General features: G+C 31.2%; 1 protein-coding gene across 1 annotated transcript in view; it reads right to left on the bottom strand.

The window, feature by feature from the left end:
• LOC124355724 overlaps positions 1–27,456 on the bottom strand; it is an 89,891-nt gene that overhangs the window by 16,600 nt on the left and 45,835 nt on the right. The gene's annotated exons all lie outside the window — the stretch shown is intronic.

The following is a 27,456-nucleotide window of genomic DNA, read 5'->3' as shown; positions in this document are numbered from 1 at the left end:
AAAGACAAGCCATTTACTGTAAATATAGATGTATGACAAATTATTGAGTCACAAAACAAATCGTGACTCGCATTTTCTAGTATTTTGTGTTTCTATGAATTAATATCAGCTATTGAAATGTAATATAAACAGTATAACAGGTAGTATTATTTAATTTTTGTCATATATATCAGCAATGGCAAATTCCGACTAATTAGTTTATTCTGGACGATTTTCGACATTTATCTGTCTTATAATGAACAAAGTTAAGAGTCCGTGCATGTAGAATACACGCAATTAGATTTCTTACACAGCGTGATACGGTATACTTACATTAGTTGAATTATCAAGCCCGGAGAGAATGGGCATTAACATGAATCAAAGATCTTTTTTTGTGACTACTACTAGTGTAAACAAGCGACCACAATGAGTCTGTGAATATAGCAGCAGGAATCACAAGCCAATGCACCAGACACTACATAAAATATTTTAAACAGAGAATTGTCAAAGGGACATCGCTTCCACTTTCATATCGTACAATAAAACATGTACGTTTGCGTAGGATTGCCAAAAAATTACATAAAATTTTGAAAGTTTATTTATGTACAATGAAGAGATTTAGCCCCAATATGTGTCTAGCTAAGAATAAGGCACTTCAGGAAGTTAATATTTTGCACTATATCCCTTATACCTGAAATGGTGTAAAAGCACCAGTATTATATGCTTTTTAACTGTAGTACACTTCTCAGTCAACAATATGTCTGTATAAATAACCTGTAAACTTTTTCCAAAGGTTAAATTGCAATATACAATAACTCTTTGAAGAGTAAGAGTAACGAATAATTGGTTTGATATCATTTACTCAAATTTTAAGTCACCGATATTTGTACATGCAACTCAACATAACCAAAATCATTAGAAAATTGCTTCAACCTATACATTCATTTAGAACCTAATTTAAAGGTAAAAAAGTTAAGGAATGTTGCAATTGCACTCAATATTTTTAGCTCTATGCAACTAGAGAGTCTAAATATAAGATGAATGACTGCTTTTTAAATTTAATTTTTTTATCGAAACTTACATATACATGACAGCTGATGGCAAATTTCTTGTTTATTGAAACCATTTGTATATTATTATTGATTCCTCCTAACCAACACCACTGAAAAATATGTCTGTGATATGACGTGAAATTTGTTTACTTCTTGTTTCAAAAATATCACAGAACTCCATCACATTAATATCAAATGCTTTCACTAAGAAAGCTACAGACATACTTGGGGCTCCTCTATGTTGGTCTAAAACTATTCAAGAGTTACTGAAATCATTAGAACTGTTTAGTTATATACATTGAAAGTTGCAGATAAATTACTGGTAGAACCGTGGGTAAGTATTAGTAAGTTATTATACATTTTACATTTTAAGTACGTAATTTTTATTTTAGTGTCTCAAGTATGCACAGGATTTTTTAAGTTGTGAAATATCAATATTATCCTTGATTTATTTGCTTTAACCATCAAAATTTTAGCCATAATTAGTAATAATCGTTATTTTAATGGATAAATGTCTGCCTGCACACCTGTGAAATATCACATTTTTTCCTTCCATTGAGACATCATCAGGAATTTAAATTTTCCAGTCTTCCATAGTATTTATAAGTTCATACGTTATACGATTCCTAACCGTAACTTGTAGTGAAAGAATAAAAAATTTTTTTAGACTAACGGAATAAAAAACTTTAATTGGGCTTAAGACAATTCTATAGAACACAATACTAAAGTAACACAGGCCACATTCGTAATGCACCATGTTCGTGTAAAATGGAAGGTCCACTTCTGGCTGGATTATACCTTAGGGTTGCTACTGCAAGGAATTACTTCTTTTAAATAATGGACGTTTTGAATATATTCTTATGCTGCAGCAGATTTTAGTAGTAGAATATACTAATGTTAAATCATGCAGGAGTGAACCATCTTTTCTAGTTGATATAGTGAAATCCAGACTGCTAAATGGAACAAACTCGTTAGAGAGCAAAATCAATCACGCCCTCACCACTAACCGTGCTGTAACGACTCTTGATGTCAGGCTTTAATTGTTTTGTACTGTTTCTATCTCGATTTTGTAAATTTAATTGTTTGTTTAGTTTAAATTAAACTCTAACAAACTACATTTGTACATCAATAATAAAACGACAGAAAACCCGTGTTCTAACTTAACTCTAAAAACTTCTCAGTATATATCCGATGCACTATTCTATTAAATATGACGTTTTTACGACGCCGATTGGAATATCTACGGTCTTCAAGCGTGTTTGGTTTGTTTAACTGTCTGTTAAATAAAACAAATCTATTTATCAACCAATAGGCTATAAAACATAGAGTACAGCTGACATTACTGGTCTTGAATCAATTAGAAATAACAGTAAAATTTCCAATGAAATAAAAATGATAATAATAATAAATTTACAGCAAAAAACAACATTATACATTGTTGTTATGTTATTGATGTTTATATATACTATTCTGCAATTAAAATGTTCTCATATTACTGAACTACAGTATCCCATACAGTATTAGGTGTTTCTTTCATTTTAATTACATACAATTTATGTCAATGTTTAGATGTTTAAAATGAAGATTAATCCCTCGCTTATTTCGTACATAACAATAAAGATTAGCAAAATAAATTTGAGTGTGATGTTTAAATATAAAAACTCATTGAAATTGACCTTCTATTATAGAATCCATATATATCTTTATTTTTGCTCAATATTAATATTGTTCTGTGCTAAATGTCTATTTCCAATCTCTGTTGTAATTAAAAATTAACTCAAAATAACTGGATTTTACATTTAAATAAAATATGTGTTGTTTCACTTGGGTACGTTTTATTGCCGATCGAACACGCTAATTAAATCCTTTAGGAATAACCCTAGCTTACAATATATTTTATTTACAGACAAACCTTACTTGGTGAAGCCCCAATCATACATTGTACGGTATAATTTAACCACACGATTACAGCTATATTGCTTACTTTTTCCAAAAACACAGTTTTTTAAGAAAAATATAGATTAAAATATACCTAAAGGTACTTCTTTATTTACATGTTGCATTTTTCATAAGATATTTATCGTAGACGACCACTTGTCTATTTTCCATCAAAGGTAACATTAATTATAAATTTAATATAAAGAGTTTTATAAGGTATGCTTATAATTTTGGATATCACAAAGATTGTTACTACTTCATAAAACAACAGGTGAATTGATATAGATTTTACAGTTCAGAGTTATTCAGATGGTATAATTAAAATCCTGAATATTTTAGTTTATTTTCTATGTTATTTTTGTTTAGTTTATAAAATATTATATTCATTATTTCACGTAAAGATCGATATTAGATGCAAAAAAGAGAGGAAATACATTGAAACCTAACATCAGAAGGTAGTTGGTATTGCGTACAACATACAATAATGTATTTAATGGTTCCAATATCACCTTTGGATATTTTAAATAATTAAAATGATATATAAAACTGTGCTATAATGTGGTTTAGACGAGCTATTGAGAAGTAAAAGAGTCGGTAACGAGTTTCCTATATAACAACAACAAAGAACAACCCCGGGGTCTTCCTTGTAGACATAAGTTTGTTGACAGGGAACAAAAACTGCCATCAAGTTATCTCTGTCGCAGTTCCTGCTCGTTGTGATTTACATCAATAGTTACAGTTTACGTCACCTAGAGCAAAACAACTTTGTGTAAATAATTCTACCCATAATGCTTAGTACCAATCAATGAAATACTAATTTAAACGTAAAACTCCAATAATTAATGCCGAGTAATTGTTTTGCTCCATTTCACAAAACATAAAATTGTATGTACTATAATCTAGTACCAGATGTATAACTCATATTATTTTAAGTAAATAAATACTATTTTTTACGCTTAAGATTTCACGTTCATCTTCTACTTACTCGTATATTCCCCTGAAATAAACCTTTTCAGATAATGTTAAAAAAACTAAATCCGGTTCCCAGTCGAGCTGAACACACACGTATAAATCGTTAAGTTTTAATTTTATTTCATATTTACAATTAAAGTGGTGTATTGACTAAAATCGTACTTTTTGAATGCCCTTTTTATAGCAAAACTCATTTACACACCGAATTTAAGTACAGTACTTGTGTACCACCGAGACTTATGAGATACTGTGACTAACCTAAACTTGCAAGTCACACGAGGTTCTGCCGAGTCGTCACAGCAGCAGCCTACAAGCAGACAGCGAGTTTAGCAGGTGCAGCAACCATGCGCACTAACAATTCTCAGCAGGCACGGGCAGTCCCTCCAGCTACAACCATGCAACACGCCTGCTATTTTCTGGGCTATTCATCCTACCCAGTTGACTGCACGTTTTACTGACTACACCAATTTTAAAATCCTTGATACTGTTAAATTTTGACGAAATGACATATTTAAAATATTTTGTGTTCATTTGTGTAGTTTTATCTTCTAATTGTTTTTTTTATTTTATTGTATGTTTCGTCCATATTGGCTTTCTTTCACTGTACTCTTAGTTTAAGGTTGTATATATTTTATGTTTATTCTTTTTCATGGTTATTATAATTATTATTATATTAAAATAAAATATGTCTGTTTTGGAAATCTACCCGGAATCTGTCGCTTGCCATGTTATTAACTAGGTCTAATTTGCAATCAAAAGTTAGTAATGACATAGAATATTTACTACTTAAAGTAAATAATAGTCAAGAAAGTGTTAAACCCAATATTTCTTGTATACTTTCAAGAAGTCTATAACACACTTTGACCATGAAGCTGTTGCTGACCGTTAACTACTAATTTTTCAAGGGTTGAGTGAGGTCCCAATAAAACTTACATTTTATTATTAAGCCTAATTAAATGAATATGAGTTTGACAAGAAGCAGTTAATAACCTGATTGTCAAATGAAACACAAAACTATGAGTTAATACTGAAAATTACACCCTACGAAGAACAGCGAAGCAAAAATATATTCGAAACTCGCCCTTAATTCGTCATAGTTGCATCCTTGCTTCGTAATCCACAAATCCTGTTAGCTCAAATTGTGCTATATTGATATCTCAACCTTGTTTTTATGTAATAAGGAATAGCTAAAAACTTTATTGACATACCAAAAAGGGCGAAAGAGTAAGGTATTAAAAGACAATTAATAACTTAAACTAGCGATGTGTAAGATTTTTAGGGCTTTATCCGAAGATAATACAGTCGATTCATCAGGTAACGGGTTTTACTCGACAGCACTCTAAATCAGTGCGTAAAGTGAAGTTTACTTGTAACCCAATAAAATACCCGAATGGGCACAATCGCTCCCACAATCTCCAGGAGACGTGGATTGATATCAACACCGAGAACCTGTTAAATACACTACCAGGTTATAAACTAGTTTCGTGTTACTCAAGGAGGAACTAAAATGATGGTAAAAATTGAATTTTTGCAACTACATTCCATTTTTTTGGCAATGTTAAGAGTTTCGAAGACAGTTTGAGTTCTCTGCAGTTAAAATACTTAAGAATAATACTTTTTATAATACTGCCAATGTATACCCTGACAGTAATTCCCGTGAGATATTTTACAGTTTATAAGAATTTTTAGTCAAAATAAATAATAAATCACTCTTTATAACTACAGACTTTAATATTGATGTCCTGTCTACCGCGAAAGAAGCGGTCTTTTGATTTCTTTTACGTTTTAAATTTACTTTAAAGTGCCAACTAGATACCGTACTCAAAAAAATCCGCAAAAATCGATAGCGTAATGAATTCTAATTTCATTAGTCTACGAATAAAAATATCACTTGTTAAAATCTATTATCAGTATTCTGAGTTTTTTTTACAAATTTATTCTGTTATGTTTTTCGCTATCCTTAAGACGGATGTAAAAATATTCACTAAATATCTACCCCATACCATGGTGTGATAGAAACCATCATCGAATTTAGTGTTGTCTATTATAGAAATAAAAAATGAAATGAAATGAAATGAAATATGCCTTTATTCAAGAGGCGGAGTTAGGGCTATTTAGCCCTCTCTACCACTCAACCTCACCCTCAACCTCAGAAATAAAGCTTCATGTAAAATGTCCCTTCGAAGTTAAGTTCGTTTTCAAGATACCGCGAGAATAGACAAACAGACAGATATAAATTCCATGTTTCCAGCTCCTCTAGTGATAGGCTTCACAGACGCTCATTCAATTAACTTAAAAATAACTTTGTTGCTTTCTTTACTCCATGTTTAGAAGGAAACATATCTGCTTTACGAAGAACGCAGAGGAAAATAATGATATCAGATTCTTACTATCATTTATTGATCTCTTTATTCCACCAATAGAATAATCAGATAACAAAAAAAACTCCTGCTAGTAATCAAATTATGATTTTTAAATATAAAACATTCCTAAGATACAATCATTGACTTTTTATCTTACTAAAACAGATCTGAATAACCCTAGTCTTTCTTAAATAAAAGTTCCTTTTCCTGTATTATCCTGTCAATTTATTAAACAATAAACAAGAGTAAATCGATCAGATTTAGACGAACATTCAATTTAGAAAACGCAATAAATTTTGCAATACAACTAAAATTGAGATTACATAATTTATAAAACAAACTTTTACATTTTTTTTAAAACATTTACATAAATGCTCGAAGATTATTTTCCAATCAAACCAGTTAAGCTAAAGAAATCAATGTCCTGGATGACTGTGAGGATAAAAATATCTTTTGAGCGGAAAATATATTTGTGTTACGTCGACCGAGCCTTTAACTTTCCTGAGTTCACTGACTTAAAAGGTACTTCAAACTACCGAAAAAGGGAATGCAAGTTGCTAAACGTAAGGTAAGAGACATGTATGTCTCGGGTGCGAGAAACAAGTCGAAGGTTACATGGGAAGTTGTACGCTGAGAAATGGGCAAGTATCTATTAACTGGACCACATATCACCCTTAAAAGTTACTCAGGAAAACAATCTCTGAACCTATGAATGTTGTAAATAGGTTGAATCACGTTTTCATCAATGTAGCTACTGATCTAAAAGCAGATCTCACTTATTCGATCCAGCTTTAAAATAAAACCAATGTCATATCCAACATATTTCCAATGCGTTTTCTTAAGTTACACCGCACAATATTGAGTCTAAAAACAAAATTCAGTTAGTTGTGATGGTATTCCTATTTTAGTAATTATGGCCTCAGGATCTGTCAACAACTATTAGCCTACATAATCAACCAATCATTTCGGACAAGAATTTCCCCACAACAACTCAAACACTCCATTTTATAACCAGTTTTTAGAAATCATCTGCATCCAAATGTCAAACTAGAAGCCTTTATAACTTTTACCTGTTTTATCTAAAGTATTTAAAAGAATTAAAGCCACAACAATCATAAATTGTTTAGATACATACAGTGATTTATATAAAAATCAAATCAGTTCAGTTAAAGGAAAGGAATAACCACTATTTCAGTAGCGCATGTTGAATTCCAAGTTCAACAGAGTGGAAGATATAATAACGTCCTTGGATGAGAAAGATAGAACAGAAGCTTTATTTTGTGATCTTTAAAAATGTTCTCGATTGTGTTGACCATAATTTACTCCTAAAAAATTAACATTTAAGGCCTACGTATTCATGTACATTATTTTATAAAGTCGAATTTATATCAAATAAAAAAGTAACATTATTGGATAGATCATGTATTCAACACAATTCATTATTAAACTCACGAGGTATATCTCAAGGTTCAGTTTTGGGACCACTATTTTTAATGTATGTAAATACAATCCCATGTAATCTAAAAAGTCATCTGCAATGTTATTTGCAGACGATACAACCTTAAATATCAAAAGTCAAAATCTTCAACAACAAAATAATGCACTAAATATAAGACTAAATGAGGCAAATTTGTGGCCCACTTAAAATGGCCTTATTTTAAATAAAATAAAACACAAATTATGCTTTGTACTGCATGTCAAATCCAAAATAAATGTTGAAGACATAAAAGTGGCATAAATATTATTAACATTATATTAAAATTATTAAATAGTCTTGGGCAACTAAATGTTTAAAATATAAGGACCATGTGGCACAATTAACTGGTAAATTGAATTCCGCTTGTTTTGTTAAGACAACTCTTAATTCGGTTATCAGAGTTGCAATAACTGTTTATTATGCCTATGTTTTCACGCACCTGAGATATTTTTGGTGTTTTGGGGAACTATATTGTGTAAAAAATTATTTTTAAACATCAAAAGCGCATTTTAAGAATTATATTCTACGAAAAATAGCTAATTGTGTAAGTTTTTTTAAATTATAATATTCTTACTGGGTTACGTGCTAGGCGAATTTCGAGAACACTATTTTTTAGTTTATAATACTATATAAGAGTAATAAACTATACTATTACTATATAAAAAATAATTTTTAAGAGCATTGTTTCCAATTTTGACAAACCCCATGTTGACCAACAGTCTAAGTAAAACAATATAGATTTATTTACACTAAATAAATAAAAATAAATGTTACGAAAAATTCAAATGATAAAGTTTTACACGATAACTCGATAAAGGAGACAAGGATGATTCTCTACCACCTTTCCTTTATTCTACCCTTAATAGTCAGATTATAACCATTTTGGCTGGGATTCAAGGAAAAATGTACCCATTACAGTCGATACTATGATACTTTGCTAGTGTTACGTAATTTGACCCCTATGAACAAAAATATCCCAAGTATGAAAGATTATTTATACAGTAAAACATTTAACTAACCTTCTTTATATTAAAATTCTCTTAATATTCTCATGGACAAGAATAATGATACACCGCCGAGCTTTTTAAACTATACAAGACAAAAGAAAGGGCCAGCAGGGGTACCTGAGTTATCGACTGCAAGACCTCCTTCCCCAATTCTTCAGGCAAACGTTATGTGGTACAAGCTGTTGATAAAACTGCAAACGTAACTCATGTATATAAAAAGGTTCTAAAATATAAATTTAAGTTTCTTTCCTGCTCTGATTTTTCTCCTTCCTGCTGTATATTTACTTTATCGAATATGTCTCTCCTTTTTTCCAATATCAGTGTGAATATTTTAAAAACAATAATTTACTCCAGACGTTCTAAACCAAACCTCAAGAGGTAAGAGTGGTGTTAAATTCAAATTTATATTATAAAGACGGGGTTTACAGCACAGAAAATCCTTCTAATTCTGCAGCGGCTTCCACGTCTATAAAGGAGTCTGACCTTTGTTGTCATATTCGTCTGTCTAACTTCGTAAATAAAACTTAAGTAGGGACAAAGCTCGCATTGGATATAAGTTTAGAATGCGGAAATATTTTTTATAAATATTTATGTGAAAGAAGAATCTATATTTTAAAGACATCCTGGCCATAAAAAATTCCCTTTTCTCAAAATCCTAGTCTGCCATCTAGGTAAGATTTTGCTTCCTCGACTGTAATACGTTAAAACCTAAGCGGGTGCCAACAGATTAAGTTAAATTAACTTGAGTATGACTTTTAAAATCAACTTTTACTGTTGGTAATACCTCTCACCACGCTTAATTTAATAATTTGGTTATAGAAAACATATATTTCTTTTCAATTGCAAGGCAAGTTCAGATATTGGTGGAAACCCAAGAACAGGATACCTGAAAAAGGCAAATAAAAAATACAATTTTACCAACTGTATTTATTTATGCAGAAACAATCATAAGCGAATGACCAGATGTATAGTAATTAATTGTGATTTTACTAGTTTGGTGTTAAAAACTTCAATAAAATATATTTGATATAGCAAAAACATTCTTACTAGTAATATTGTAAAATTGTTTAAAAGAATTGATCTATTGGTCTCCTGAGAAAATAAAATCCTCCCACCATGATCAATAGTAGGCTTAAATCAGTAGTGTAACAAATCTCCAGTTGGTAATTGCTGAGGATTGAGGGATCTGCGAAAGTTACAATAGGTTAATATTACTATTCGGAGCATCCAGTCAGGTCGACAGGATTGCGGCTACAATGCCTGTACTGGCAGACTTCACAAGATAAACATAGGCCCGGTAGGTGTGCCTAAGTAATGACTGCAAGGTCTCATTTTCCAAACTCTCATCTAGCTTGGCAGATCAAACAAGCGAGAGCTATATTTAACAATCGATATTCTTTGTGGCTAATAACTTCACAGTCCAGTTCTTTGTTTCAAACGCTGACAGTATATGAGCAAATTTCCTCACTGAAATGTTGTAGTAGAACAACAGTCAAAGCATTATATTGGTTATTTTTCTCAAATAAATGTCCATTACTTATACAAAAAGTGTAAAATGTATGTATATCCTTACGATGTCTGATAAAGTAATGTAAATGTGTTACGTTACGTTATTAAAATATTCATGTTTTATTATTTTGTGATTTTTTAAATATAAAAATTAAAAAACATGAAACATTTTCATATTCTCAATGAAACTTATGGTTTAAATTATATATTGATATCAACTATTTTGATAGTTAATAAGTTATAAAATGTATAAAACAATTTTAAAATATTGGTTTTAAATCTAATAGAAATTTATTGAGAACAGTAATTTTCATTCTAAAATTTAAGTCATATTATATTAGATAATTTATCACTTTTCTTTATTTTCGAAAATAGGGTAAGTTTTTATTTGATTCATGAGTAAACTTAATATCTTGTGATTGGTTACGGAGGATCCAATAACTCAAAACTTAAAGGTATTGACAGCCACTCCTGGACAGAAGTATTTTGGTGCCCTAGAGAAATATGACTTCCATAAGTAGAACATTGAAGGACTTAATTTAGTGTATATATCAAGCTATGAATGTGAGATGTTTTATCACAGACTCCATATTCGGTCATAGTAGTGCTGTCTGATTATTTTCAGTACAAATTGATCAATAATTTTAAAGTGTGCGAAATTCACACGCAAACGGAAGGCCCATTAAACCTAAACAGGATAATATTTATAAGGGTCCAGTATAAAATTATAATATACATAATACATACATATATCATAATAAACGCATATATAAGCACGTAGACTAGCATAATATATGTGACATGACTGATTTATTAGGTTTTACTGACTAGGATTTTAAGCGATCAATTATGTAATGTAATCTGTACGATGTAGCAATACGATACTGTGATGTGACTGATGATGCGCTTCCGTCATCTATCGTGTTAATAAGTTATCGTAATTATTAATAAATAAAATGCTCAGCTTTAGTGAAACTGGAATAATTGTACGAAATTTAATTTCTACTTTCAAAGAAATTAGTTCTATGATAGTGCATATCCAACCGTGGAATTTGCTGAGCGTAATTAATTCCTATCATTCCGTAGGCTACCATAGTTTATCTAGTGTCAGAATAAAATAAATCATGTATTTAACATTTTGCATGCACATTTCAGTAAGGTATGTTATGCTACAAGTGGTGTGGCCTACTTTTACCTTGTTCAAAATACAGTTATGATTGGTTATAATTTATTCACGTTTCTGTACGACAAAAACATTAAATTGACGTTGAAGCATTATTTAAATTGAAAAAAAAAGTTTAATGAAACGTTAATCTAAGTTTTTCAGAGTTTTTTTTAATTAAAAAAGAATACACATATTATAAACGTGACATTCATATTTTATAGAGTGAGTGTTAATAAAGCCTACCATTCGAGAGATTGGAAACTTTTCATCTCTATCTGTGTGCATGATAAATAGAATAAAACTGACCCATAGGCTTGAATTTTGTACGAAACTTGCAAACTTGGTGCACGTCACCATTGGATTTGGCAGAGCGCAAGAGGAAAGTTACACATTAGTTTACAATTTTAACATAATGGCACGAATAATAATAAGGGATGTGTAATAAATGATAATGAATCTGATTATAACAATGTGATGTTGTTACATGCGACATAGTAACAAAAGTAACTATAGAATTTTAATTGTGTGCAACTCGTCATGTGGGGTACACCTTGTTAGATATTTAGGTTTTAGTTTGGATACATTTTATCTAACAAATTAAAGTAATATGGTGTAGGACATAATTTTAAGAACACACTAAAGTTATGCATATTACTAAATGTACTAAAACATAAAATACTATACCGTACTAAATTTTTGTTATTACTGTAGAGTTTGAAATCTTCAGAGATAATATGATGCTAATTAATAACGTAAAATTAATTGTTAATTGTCTGCAATTCCAGTTGTGATCCTTCTACATATATAATTAAAACCGTTTATTAAGTATTACAAAAGTAATTAATAGTATCATCTACCTGGTGCTTTATTCTAAGTAGTGAGTGTTCCAAACCACCTTTGAGTATTTTAATTGGTACTAGTGTTAATGTCAGGTGAACATCATTATGACGTTCCAGATTAAAGTTATTGAGTTAACACAGTCATACATATATAAAAAGGAGAAATCCCTCTCGACTGGTTTCCCGCCATGTTTGAGGGTATAATCTCATCTCGCGCCAGTTTTAATGAGTTTCCAGCCAACTCCACTGCTGGTATATCCTTCCCAAACCTCTCCCCTCTCACCATCATTACTCCTACTGACACTTATGCTATAACACCTCAGGTGAAATACACACAGTGCGTTTCGTTGTGGTTAGCAACCTTATACACGTAATACAAGTTGTAAAGTATTTTGCTCTTCTTTGTTTTCGGTTGTTATTGTTATATTGTGTTATTATTGTTACTTTTGTTTATTTAAACACTGGACAAAATACACAGTGTTACCGAAATATAATCAAACAAACACTGATGTTTGGACTAGAATGTTTTATCAGCTTATTAAATAAATATATATTGATCGATAATTTAACGATTACTGTAAATCCTTTTAAATATTTAAAAATTGTTTCTTGTTATACATTGAATTGTTTTATTCCCATACTTTCGTGTTTTATGATTATGACATAGTAGAGTTTATTAAGTTTATCATTAGGACTTTAATATTTAGCCATTAAAACAATACATAAATTTTGAAATATTAACACGCTGAGTCAGTCATATATGTTTTAGTTACATCAAATTTGCTATAGGCAAAAGAAGGAATCAATAAATTCGTCCCTACTTGAATGAAGTATAAGATGGTCATTTGTACTTTTTGAATTCTAAAAATTATAAACAGTTGGTTGTCAATACAATACAAACCTTCGTTACAGTATAAAAAACTATGTTCTCTTTATAACTTCCATGTGTTCCTAGTGTGGTATTGAAGAAATCGTCTGCTTTTAAAACTAGTCGGAATAATAGTAAAGTTCTCGCCTTTGAGGTTCGATTAACGAGGTACATGTAATTATATAACATTGAGCAAAAAACTTATACTTCTGGCTGGTGCATATTTGCAAGTGAACACACTGGGTATGGTAAACACAGATCTCATCTGGTAACCCAGTGGATGATTTCCATGAAGCCGCAAATATCAAGGCGGGGCAAAGGAATAACTTGATCGATAGGGCTAGTTTATTGCGAGGGATTATCGTTGTAATGTTAAGAGAAGGGTTCCCTTCGTGTTGTTTTTATAAGTTGTAACGCTCTTGTATCAGTCCAACGAGCTTGTCTCATCTGGTAACCCAGTGTATGATGTCCATGAAGCCGCAAATATCAAGGCGGGGCAAAGGAATAACTTGATCGATAGGGCTAGTTTATTGCGAGGGATTATCGTTGTAATGTTAAGAGGAGGGTTCCCTTAGTGTTGTTTTTATAAGTTGTAACGCTCTTGTATCAGTCCAACGATCTTGTCTCATCTGGTAACCTAGTGTATGATGTCCAAGAGTAGCCAATCACTAGCCGTGAATATCCCCCGGCTGTGCAAAGGGATGTCGAGTTTGATAGGACTAGTTTACTGCAAACGATGATCGTTGTGATTTGGGGAGGAGGAGGTCTGCCTTAGCATTGTCGTAACGTATTATCATAAGTTGAGACGCTATTGTATCAGTGCAAAGTTCTTGTCTTATCTGGTAACCCAGTCATAATTTCCAGGAGTGGGGCACATCGAATTATTAAAACATCATTCACTACGAATAAAACTAAATAATTTCTTCCCCATACTAGCTAATAAACCAGAACAAATCTTTACAAGTATGCTTAGTTCATTTTATATCTGTAATATATTTGGGATAGTAATGAATAATGTGTGAAGAAATCCATCACGCAAGAAATAATATTTGACTTTTAACATAAATGCAAAACACAAAACGATCGTGAAAAGAGTAAACGAGCTTTTGAATGTTATCAATACAATACTCCTTGTTTACTTCGTTAGCATTCTGAGCAGGTGTAAATTCCTTATGGTTGATTTCTAGAGTTAGTGAGAAAAATTGACTTCAGGAATACTTTCTTCACTGCAAAGTTTTTGAAAACATGTATTATTGAGTGAATTATCATAATAGTTTTAATTACCGATAATGTTTATTCTTATGTGCTTTTTCATATCTTATACGATTCCCATATAGCAGGGGTAAACAATTTATTTATTTATTTATTTATTTCAACGGTAAACCATTTTGTACAACATAACTTATAACAAAGGTGGCAGCTATCCATAACCAAGCATTTTACTTAATATTAATCAAAACACAATCAGAGAAAAATAACAATAATAACATAAAGGATTATGGTGAGTTAAAATAAGGTTTATAATGAGTGTAACATGGAATCTGCTAACAGTAGTGTAACATGGATAATAAGGTTTATCCATGGAATCTGAACAACAATAATTATTGCAAGTTAACAACCATAATAATACGTAAAGAGTCTGGGCGAGATAATAATAAAAGTAGCAGCTAAATAACAAAAATTATATAACAATAATACACGTATAGAATCTGAACACAATAATAATAACAACGCAAACAGCTAACAACAAAAGTTATATAATAATAATGGCGAGTTGATGGTCTATAGTGAGATGATATTTATATAATCTGAACAACAGTAATAACACGTATAAATCTGAACACAATAATAATAACAACAGAAACAGCTCAACAACAAAAATTATATAATAAAAATAATAATGGTGGGTTACTTTAGGGTCAATAGTGTTATGATATATATATAGGAATCTGGACAACAATAATAACACGTATATAATATGAACACAATAATAATAACAGTAAACAGCTAAACAACAACAAATTAAGAACTAACACAGTTGCCCGTCATAGTAGCTTCCCCAAGCACGATCGAAATGACTGATAAGAGGATCCAAAAAATTCCACACCACCTGAAACATCATTACCTTCTCTCATAAGTCTGGGAATACAGCTGTGGTAGCTGTAAAGAGAAGGAAGTGCCCTCTTGAAAAAGATGTCCCCGGAACGAGTGGATGTCGGAATTCGAAACTCGAGAAGAGAGAGAAGACGAGGGCAGTCTAGAGCACCGTTAACCATCTTATGAAGAATCAAGATGTCCGCCATCCTTCTTCTAGTCGCCAAATGTGGAAGGCCAAGGGAGATCCTCAAACAGTCAACAGGCGTCTCCAGGAACTGATAGCCAAGACGCAGTCCGATGAGCCTCAAGAATCTGATCTGCACCCGCTCAAGAGTATCAATGTGCCCTGTCAGGTAGGGACACCAAACAACAGATGAAAATTCTAGGCTCGAACGCACTAAGGTTTTGAACAGTCTTGTCAATGTAGTTGCGGATTGAAAGTCTTTCGATGTTCTGCATAGGAATCCCATTAGTGAATTGGCCTTGCTGCATATGCGTGAGATATGATTCCACGGACTGAGATCATGAGACATGACGACCCCAAGGTCCTTAAAACTGCAGAATCTATTTAGTGAGGAGCCGAAGAGAGTGTAGTTGAATACAGTGGGTGAGTCCAGCCGGGATTACGTGAGTACAGCACTTTTATCAGCATTCAGGTCCATCCCATTACGTTGACACCAGGCTACGATATGATCTAAAGTATCCTGTAGTCGCTGACAGTCCTCAGAAGAGTTCACTTCGACAAATATCTTGATGTCATCAGCGAACATGAGACAACCCGTAGAGATAACTTAGCAAATATCATTAATGAAAAGACTGAAAAGGAGAGGAGCCCAATGCGAGCCTTGCGAACACCAAACGGAGCTGGAAACATTTCAGAGTAAGAGCCGGCAAACTTCACAATCATTCCCCGATTAGTTAGTTAACTTGACAGCCACTCCAGTAGAGATCCCGTTATACCATAGCCTCTCAGTTTAGAAATGAGAAGATTGTGGTTGACTCTATCAAACGCCTTTGAGAAGTCGAGCAGTATACAATCGACCTGCCTCCGCCTGGAAAATGCAGATGTGACATAGTTATGTAGCACCAGAAGATTGGTAGAGGTCGATCGACCACTCCTAAAGCCATGTTGTTCCTCAGCGATTACATGCTTGAGATCAAATACAAGTTTATCCACCACAAGGCTCTCAAAAACCTTTGCAAGCACCGACTGAATGGCTATCGGCCTATAATTGGTTACATTGGATCGCTCACCAGATTTGAAAATAGGGGTGATAAAAATAATCTTCAGATTTGCAGGGAAGGTGCCACTGGCGAGCAGTGTGTTGAAAAAAATTGAGAGATGTGGGGCCAAAACTGGACTGCAGTACTTGATCACCGCAGGAGGTAGAGAGTCCGGACCCATTCCCTTATAGGGATCAAGGGCTTTAAGTTTTGATTCCACTTGTTGAGCAGTTAAAACGAGGCTATGTAGGTTGACAGAAGTTCTAAAGTCAAAGTCAGATGATGGGAGTGACATGTTGGTATAGACTGACGAAAAGTAATCAGCAAATAGCTCGCATTGGCCGCTAGATTCATCCACTTCAACATCATTATACACCAGGTTCGATGTGATGTTTACAATTGATGTATAATTGTATAAAAATAGTTCTTAGTACTTAATACATCCTGACAATACTTGCTACTGAGGCAGTATTTATGTATATTTTGGAAGAGTTCGTTAGCCAGACTTACCCAATGAAATAGTCATTCGCATTTAGACAAAAGGGTACTTCGCAACATAAATCAATATTGATACCATAATTATTATAGTTGTTAAACATATATTCTTAATAAATTTTCTACAGAATTTTAAAAGTTAAAGTTTTCAAGCGGTTGTTCGTTTAAAGTTAATAGAAGTATTAACTGATTTGTTATAAGTAGGAAGCAAGACCATGAAATTTCGCTTTCGGTTTAGAACAATATTAAATGTATGTAGGTTATTCATTACAGAATTTTATATTTAAATATTTTCCAATTTTAAGATAGTGTGTTGACGAGAATTCAAAGATTAATAAATAATACTGTAACATAATACTCATCTTTATCACAGATAATTCATAACTTTTGAAGACTAGATAGGATTCCTGATCTTCTAAATTAAACATTTATTATACAAAAAACAAAGGTGAACCGTTATCATACAATCAACATACGTCCATACATCTTTCCGGAAAAGAGTTCCTATAACAATATAAATATAAAATAGTGTTTATATTTGGTTTCATTCTAATATCCTTCAAACATATTCCGTATTTTATAGTAGCAATTAAAATTACAAATGATGTTTGAGTGATTCGCTGTACATGGATATTAGATTAAATGAGTTTAACAAGTGGTTATACAGCTTATTGTCATAAGATAAATAAAAAAACAGCTAATTTTTTTATTTAGTTTTATTTCAGCTGCCATTTTTTTTTTGCAGATTACCGTTGTATTTGTCATAGAACGATTATGATACTTTTATTGCGTTGGATACATTTGAGTGAGTGGAGTTTTGGAATTCATTTTTGAGTACTGATAAAAGTTAAAACATGTATAACACTCGTGGGGCACTGTATTTTGTTTATAATTTACTTTATTATAATCTAAACTTTGGATTTTGTAAAATATTAATTGGATCCAAAATTAATTGCTCTCATAGCATTTTTATCTCAATAATCATTATAAAATTGAACTGTTGTTTTTATTTTAGTTTTAAATCAAGATACAAATATATTGGAAGAAATTTCAGTTATAGAGTTTTTGAAATTAAATGTGCTAGTTTTTTATCAATAAATAGTAGACCTACAAATGTGTTGTTTTATTAAAAGCGCTGTAATAAAATCGTTAAATATTTTTCTTAATTTATGTTACGCAAATAAAGAAATTAAGTTAAATATGTTGGACTAGATTTTTCAGCATTCGATAATGAGAGTTACATTGAAAAATGTATTACTTGAGACAATCTATTATGTAAATGACATATTACATAATGTGCTTCATTTAAACCGTTGAAGAAGTCTATATATTAAAGTACAAACATCTAGGTCCTAAACATAATAAAAAAATATATTGATTTAATTTAACATATTTTGATCAAACCGATTCCACTGTATTGTTGTGCAAGATGTAATGTAAGTAAGGCAGATGGTTTATTCAACATAATGACAACGACACTCGCGGTATTCTCGTCCCCATACTTCACTACAATACACAGTGTAGGTGCTAAAGGAAAGAGGAGACCAGAATAGAATTGTTGCCGGTTTAACTACCACAATAGAATCTTTCTGAGTTCCGTATAATATTTTCTAAATAGACATCCATATATTTGATGATAAAAATGTTCTACGCCTGAAATAAAAGCTAGTAGGACCACAAAGTATGAGCTGAGAAAGGTTGGAAAAAACCGCTTCGTCATATAAAAGATAATAAGAAATCAATTAAAACTTTCAGTACCTAAACTTCACAAATAGACTATTATTATTGTAATCCGTTTTTTAATTACACGTGTAGCCTTCTATAAGGTTTGTTATTACTTTACAAAAAGAATGTGCTCTTTATAAAGAAAGAAGGCGTTTGGATGGGTATCCCCGAATGCTGCCTATTTCCCCTAGTTTGTAATTAGAACTACCATGGATGCAGAAGCCGTGTGAAGTCTGCTATTCCGTTAATCTATTCCACATGACAACCCGCGAATCGGCAAAAGAGTAAGCTTTGGACATAAATTTTAAAATAGAAACATTTTTTAATAAATTTTTATGTATTCCATTGCTTTGTGAATGGTATATATATATATTATATATATATATATATATATATATATATATATATATACCAAATATATATACAAAAATATTTGGTATATATATATATATATATATATATACCAAATATTTTTGTAGCAGAGTGGAAAAAAAGGCGTGCGATATATAAGACACACAAAAAATATTTTCTTTAAAATATCCAATAAATTTATCTTTTGGGAGTTTTTTATATGCTCGTAAATGCCCTGTTATAAAATACGGTTTTACACAAAAACCTGGGAGCGTTTTACCTTGAGTTTTGAGTATATCCCAATCCGTCATTAAATAAACACCAAAGGGTCAGAGTTGCGCCAAACTCTTTAGTATTCTCTATATTATTTTTTTTTTTCTATTCAATTTTAAGTTAAAATTACTTGATATAACAGTTATGTTGTCAATGGCTGCTTAGTATATATCTTTGTTTTGCTGAAGTCTGTATATTAAGTTGAATAATCCGTTATATAGATTGATGAGTAAAGTATAAACTTGAAATTTTCTGACAATTGCATAACCTTCTTACAGGGTTTCATCTAGGATGGAATGATACAATGCTAAAATAGATCTTCTAAACACTACACCAACTCATACACTAACGCATACTATTTGTAGTAATATCTAAGCTTTGCAGTAATTATCTTAAAGAACAATAGTCGTGCCGAAAGCAATAATGAGTATAATAGTCTCGTTAAAAGCTAAACTAGCAAAACTCTATCACAATTGCAACAGTTGAGACCAATTGGACCACAAAGTTCCTATCAGAAGTACTTTTTACAGTTTAAAACCCGGTCCCTGGTACTGAAACCACAAAATGGACCGAAGCTCAAGTTTAACCACCAACGAGATTCGGTTCCATTAATCCTGGAACTTGGTTGATTTAATTTCATAATTGGCTCAAATACAATAATCACAGTGGAACTGGTAGTTCGCTGTCAAAATTGATTTAATTTTAAAACTATGCCTACAAATATTGTTCTACGTCCTTTACCGCAGTTACTATTCTGACATGTAAAAATAACGTATATAAATGTATGACAAAATAAACTTAATTTTTTATTCAATTTGGTTTTTAATAGTGGGAATCTAATACTTTTATAGCGAATGAAGTAGAAAGTATAGTTAGGTACTGTGGATATTATTAGATAATAGCAGGAAATATTTACATGTATTATTTACGTAGGTAAGGGTAGCTCTAAGCAATTAAATGTCATAATATAATACAAATATTTAATATTTATGTGCATATGTATGCGTTAGCACATGTATATCAACAAGAAGAGGCTCTTGATATATTTTTGTTTATTTGGTATAAATACATTAACGAAATTTCGTATTTTTTATTTGGGTATTTTATTTAGTAAAATTATACACTGAGAAATTTCAAAATAGGTGAATCTTTAACCAAGTTTCTCTTTTTATTTGTTTTTCTTAACCAATAATAACATTTTCAATTTCCGTAAGATGTTTTTATATAGATCCTATGAACGAAAGTAGTAAACTAATATGTCAAATACTACATCTAGATATTGTACCATTAAATTATTTTGCCAAATATTTGTCTTCATGCTTTATAAATTTAAAAAGCAAAATAAACCCCATGCAACTTTCAGATTGCATATTTGATGTCTCATTTGGAATCCGTACCATTAATTAAGTTGTCCAAAATCCATTCAAATACAAATAATTACTCTTTTCGTTTCAGGAAAAAAATAATAGTTATACCAATATTTATTACAAATGTTATTAACATCTCTTTTTAAATTCCAATGCTATCAAAGAGCAGTAATTACCAATCTTAAACTGAGAAACATTGAAAATTAAGAAATACTTTATATAATATGGCAGCTGTAAAAAGCATTTCAGACTACTTATTATCTAAGGGTAAACACTCAAAGCAATCCAAGGATATCGTTTCCAATATTGAGATAGTGCCTGGAAACGTAAGTGCTTTTACCGACAGAAACTGCCAGGACTGAATACTTTGCTGTAAACAAAGCTTCGTGCCTGGCAAGTAAATTACTTAGCTCCATGCTATCGGAATTACAACCGCTTGTATAAACAGCCTGCAAGTCGTAAAGGAACAAAAGATACCTTTTTGGTTTATTGTCAAAGGAAATAGAAGCCTTTCATTTCTTTGAACACTTAACTTTACAAAAGAGTTTTGATCTAACATAGGCGGGAAGTTATTACACTCAACACAAGTGATTTGGAACTCGAATTTCATTTCGTGGAAGTCTCGGCCTGATAACTCACGATATGTTCAGTAAGCTGGAACATGGGACTGGGAAGATTTCATTTATGTCTGTCTACTCACATGATATCTGTAAATCGAATTGACCTAAGATATTGTATGAACGTAAGACTTGAAATTTTGCATGAAGCTTCATTTATACACTGTGATTAGATGATGATCCGTGTAACTGGCTGAGTGTTAGCAGACATTTAAACATTCGTAACCATAAAGGAAACGAACTAAACGAAAATAACTAAATTTCTAATGAAACTGTGCACAATGGTATTTTAACAAAGAAGATTTTTATTCATAGATTGAAACCAAAATATAATATACTGGAGTTAATGTTAAAAGACTGTAAAATATTTACCTTCAGTGCACTCTTACGTTGTAGTACCATCACTAGCTTGCCGGAACTTTTATTTTAACACGGCTGTAAAACCTAATTTACTGAACAAAAATGTTAATAACCTTTGGCCAGATATCTCGAGAAAGGTGTGATCTGTATACTTGGAATTTTTTATAAAACTGAATCTCTACATAGACAAGAATGAGTTCTATGACGGCGCACTCATGAAATTCGGCTGAACGTTAATGATAGCATAATTAGGGTAAAGTAAATTTATCTTCTGTCTGCCGGGGTCTGTAAACATTTATTTTCTGTATGATTGTATGTATGTCTGTTTATCTGAAAGTAATCAAATAAGCTATGTAGATATTCCAGCTTAGCGAATCCTGTTGTGTGACATATGGTGCGCCGTATTCATACCATGCTTAAAAAATTATAATTTTATTCCTAAATAACCCCTAAAATAACAACAGTAAACTCCGGGAGTCCTAAAGTTCAATACCTAATTAAATTTACAATAATTTAATTGAAGAGAAATATGTCATTAATAATGTTCCTCCTGTAATTAAGAAATTCACAGAAATAATTTTATAAATTAGTGATTGATCAGTTGAAGATACTACGTTGTTTTGCAGGTTACATGAAAGTCCAAGACGTCTTAAAAAAATTAATGACGCCAGACGTTTGAATGAGAGGAACATTAATAATTGCATAATATGTTATACAATACAATGTTATGAAATCTTAATGGTTAGTTAAACATTTCCCATTGTTTATTTTATCTTTCAATTTGTTACAAATAAAGGTAATATTTTAATACATTATTATTCAACATTTATCTAATACCCTTTTACGAGAGTTTAAAAAACTTTCGATGTCACGATCATCGATTTTTATAGCATTAACGGAGTCCTTTTATACTTAGAAATCCAAGATAATTTTATTGGGTCATAGTTTAAAGGCAACGCAAAGCAAAGCAAACTATTAAAGCGATGGATTCAGTCACGTTATTTATCATTACGTATGTCATTATAAACGCGTGGATCAGAATTAAACTGATAATCATAGTCTTATTAATATACCTTATAAAACGCAACACATTGATGTAACATAAACTAAATTTTCAAAACGAAATTCTTAAAAATACGCTGATAGTATGAATTGCGTTTTAAAGACATACCAACCACATTATTTTCATTTTGTTTCTTTCTATTTATTAACTGTAATTTCCTAATATCATTTTGCTATAGAGACATATCCAACCTACAAAATAGTTTGAAAGCGCAGACATTACATAGTGTTCACTATCTGAATACTGTCTGATCTAAAGTTCGACCTCTATCTCCAAGTGCAATTTGTCAGATTGAAGTAGATGTTTGACCTTTACTCCCTCTGTGAGGTACTTCTGTCTGTGACGTTAAATTCAAACAGCGTTGTCAAGAAGATTCTAATCCCGAATCGATTTGTAGTCAATGATGGAACTCGTACCAAAAGATCTTGTCTTTTAATAATCTTAAAGTTCAATAAAATTCATTTGTGGTTTCTTTATTTACAAAGCAAAGCTTTCTTGCACATATTAAATTACACAAATTTCATCAATATACATTATAGATCAATGAATGGTACTCATAAAAAGTAATGTATTTAAAAACACCTGGCATAGTCCGAAATTTTACATATTTTTGTATTAAATGAATCTTCTTTCAAAAACTTAAAATTTCTTTGAACAAAACTATACTCTTTAATAAAATTAAAATTAGTTAGTAAACTGGTAACAGAATGATGTGGAATTAGCAGCTACACGTAAAAAATAACGCAACAACATAATGTTCATGTTATTAGTACATTTATATAGGAGATAGTTTATATAAAGTTTTTTTGGCTGAACTTAGCAAAGCTTGCAATTCGAGGGGCTGGAAAATTCAATTTCTTTCTCTTCTGTGGTCTGCTTGTCTACATTATACTCGTATATCCACAGTGAACTGACTTACAGACTGGATATATTCCATGAAGATTCATATCTACTTAGGTACCATCGAGTTAAGATAGTGGATGTCACTACATGGGATTTAAATGAGTTAACGTTTTACATTTCTCTTACGATGAGAAGTAAAATTAAAAAACAAATACTGAATAAAGTCATTAGACATTTCAGCATATGGATATGACGTAGTAACGAATGTAGCTACAGACTTGAAATTGGCATGCAACCTCAGCGAAGTAACTACTACTCTTTTATAGACATATCTTGTCTATACAAGTATGTGAATTCAACGAACGTCTATCGTTGGTATTGTTTCATAAAACTAGTACCAGGGTAGGAGTACGACAGACCTTGTACCGAGTTTGCTAAGTTTTAATATTTTGGGCGTTATTAAAACGAAATTTTTGTGGACTACGTGCTTCTTTCTCAAAAACCAGCCTTTACCTAACTACCGTAAACATGAACTATATGTTTACTATTAAAAGTACTAAAGAAACTAAAGCGAATTTGAGAGCCCCGCGAGGGTATTATTATTATGATTAGTATTGTATTTAATGACATATTTAAAATTATCGTAAAAAAGTTAAAGAGATTATTTTTGGGCAACGTTACTATAAATTTAACTGTGACATTTAACTGTGTTTTAAAACGATGAAATTGTATAAGTACGCTAATCTATCTGAATATTCCAGACCGAAGTATTTTAACAATGCATTACCCTGTTTTCTTAAGTGCACTTTCGGCGTTTAAAATTCGTAGAATTTGCTGCATGAATGTTGCGTTCACTTTTACTAAAATCGCGTCAATTTTAATTCTCATTTGTATTTATATTAAAACAATTTAAACAGTACTAAAAGTGTATAACTAAAAATATTGAGCAACGTCATTATTTACGTGAACAAGAAAGCGAAAAAAACAGAAAAATGCTGCCAAATGGCTGGTCGCCAAGCATGAGGGTATTATCTCTTCCCGCGCCTCTTTTAATGAGTTTCCGCCAACTTCTGGTATCCCCGGGACACCCTTCCCCCTACTTTATCCACAGATGTACATCTCACCTCTCACTCACACTACTACTAACGCATGGGTCTGAAATCTGTTTCGACATGTTACACTTACTACTCTCATTCTACGATACATAACTTTTGTCAGTTGCGTTAAATATTCCTCCCTCCAGATAATGATAAAGTATTAACAAATTAGTTTCATTTACAGAAACATATTTCACAGAATCTTGTGTGAGCAGAAATCATACGTATATAGTATTCAACATTTCATTAAATCACAAAGAAGTAGACACTATTATTCCTTGTTAACGAAAGCAATATATACGATTTATTGTTTTGATTGGAACAGTAAGTTTTTAGTATCAGTTAAATATTTTACTATATCTTAATCGCAGTAAATTGTTTCAAAGTAGTTTAAACAACTATTAAATAACTTTTACTTCTTAATAATTCTAAATTGCCTGACTAATTTTTGTATATCAATTCTCCTTCCAAAAAGCCCGTCGCTTCTCTTGTCGTTTAAAAGTTGCAAAACCGAGTTTAATCAAATGTAAAATCTATTGTTATGGATTGTAAAATTGTTATAATAACAGTTTTTATAATTAATATTCTTTTACTAAATAATGAATACTATAAATAAGGAATTCTAAATAACTTTTCAAATTCTGTTAACACTTTTCGCCACAATTTAATTAAATTCTACTCCTTATAAATTAAAACACAATATTACATTCAACTATACCGGCACGTCTACATCAAACACATATAATGGTTATCAATACAAATAATGTGTTTCAAATTATATTCCAACAATTTTATTTTTTATGATCACTTATTTATTTTTATTTCCAAAATGTAATACCCAAGTAGTATAGCCTTAATAATAAACAAGTTATGTGTTCTAGCAATCTTTCGTAATTACTTGTTCCATCAGCGTGTAATCCACGCAATCTCATAATTTAATTTAACACTACTATAATTGACTGAATGAAAATTACACGCCTAAACATTTATTCTGAGTTTTGAAATTATTGAAGCAACATATATCATTCAAATCCTTAATTATTTATTAAATTTGACCCACAAATTTGTAGAGATTAATACAAACCGTCAAACAAAAGAAATTATACTACACCACAATATCCTCGAACTACCATTGACTTCAAGATTCTTATATCAATCTCCCTTCTCTTATATACAACTTATCTAATTGTACGCTTGTTCCTATGTTAATATTCTGACCTTAAATCTTAAAAAATGCAAATATTTTAAATTTATTTAAAAATAGCAATGAAATAGTATATTACCGATTCCGAGGATACATTAATATAGATTTTTATTTTTGTCATTTTAATAAACTCTTTATAACTTTTTATTTTTGTTTATTTGAAACAGAACGGATTGTGTGATTTAATTATTTTTAAATTAATTTTCAATGTATATGTACATAATTTTGATTGTTTCATTTAACTGTTAATTGAAATCTAAAAGTTTAATAGCATAATATTTTTAATATATTTTATAAAAGAGATAATTTGACTCTTAATAAATAACATTTTGGAAGACATATTGTGACTGTTGAATTTTGAAGAGTCTACAACACAACACAATAGGAGGTATACATTACGATGCAGTCCAGACTGTGTATTGTTATACTGTACAAGCTGAGGAAGGCAGAGAAATGGTTTATTCAATAGAGAGCCAACCCCCCTACCATTCTCTCACATCCCCTACATTTGTACACGTAACCCCCACTCTCTTACTCATCCACCATCTCTCTCTAGCAGTCGCATACTTTTGGAAGGAATTTGTGGCTTACGAAATACGAAATTTTCAATAGAGTTAGTATTTAACTTTTCACGTTATCTTTTTGCTATTAAATTATTTCAAAGTAGCCTTGATAATTTATTATATATCTTTTAGTTCTTAATAGTTATAAATTGTCTTATCTAATTTATTATATCAATCTTCCTTCCGGAAACGCCTATGGTCAGCCTTATGGGTTGTAAATATTTTATAAAAACAGTTTTTATAATTAATATTCTTTTACAAATATAATCAACATTCTTTTAGTAATGAAGATAAAATAAAAATTACAGTGTGCAACATACGATAATTTAACGCTAGCCTTCTAAACTTAATTACTATGTTCGGCTTGAACAGTATTGTGTAAATCCACTGCTGCTTATCACTTTCAACGTTGAGCAGGCGAATATTTAAAGTTGGTTACTATATTATACCTAGTATCACTTAAATGAACGATTCGTTACAATGGTTTCATAATTTTCTATTAAAAATGCTTTTTTATTTTCCCAACTATCACTTTTTGAAACAAACAGTATATTTTTAAACATAAAGAAAATTTTAATGTGAACTCCCTTTTAACTCACAAATCCTTCAACTTGATTCAGCTTAAACGTAAACAAAGACAGCATGGTTTTAAAGAACCTTCCCCGGAAAAATAACATGTTGACTCTAATTCATTCATTGGCTATTGGGAGCCGGATAGTACAACTCATAAAAGGCCGCGTCAATAACAATTCCTAAGCCCTAAAATTACACTAAAGATAAAAGATCTTAGATGAAAAACCATCTGTGATGATAAGTTCTATTGATATAGTTTGTATTTGATTGTTCATGTAAGAACTAGGAAGTGTTAATAAAAACATTCTAGTTTCAAAACCTTAGATAATACCAATTCATTTCGTTCCCGGAACTTCGAAACTGCCTTCTGTCATTCAGTATTAATGTAAATTTAGTGTAACATTTTACTATTTTGAAATTTACAGTTTACATCAA

Source organism: Homalodisca vitripennis, chromosome 2, assembly GCF_021130785.1.
Source record: "Homalodisca vitripennis isolate AUS2020 chromosome 2, UT_GWSS_2.1, whole genome shotgun sequence".
NCBI lineage: Eukaryota > Metazoa > Arthropoda > Insecta > Hemiptera > Cicadellidae > Homalodisca > Homalodisca vitripennis.
The sequence above is the reverse complement of the archived record's forward strand: the minus strand, read 5'-3'. Positions and strand labels throughout refer to the sequence as shown.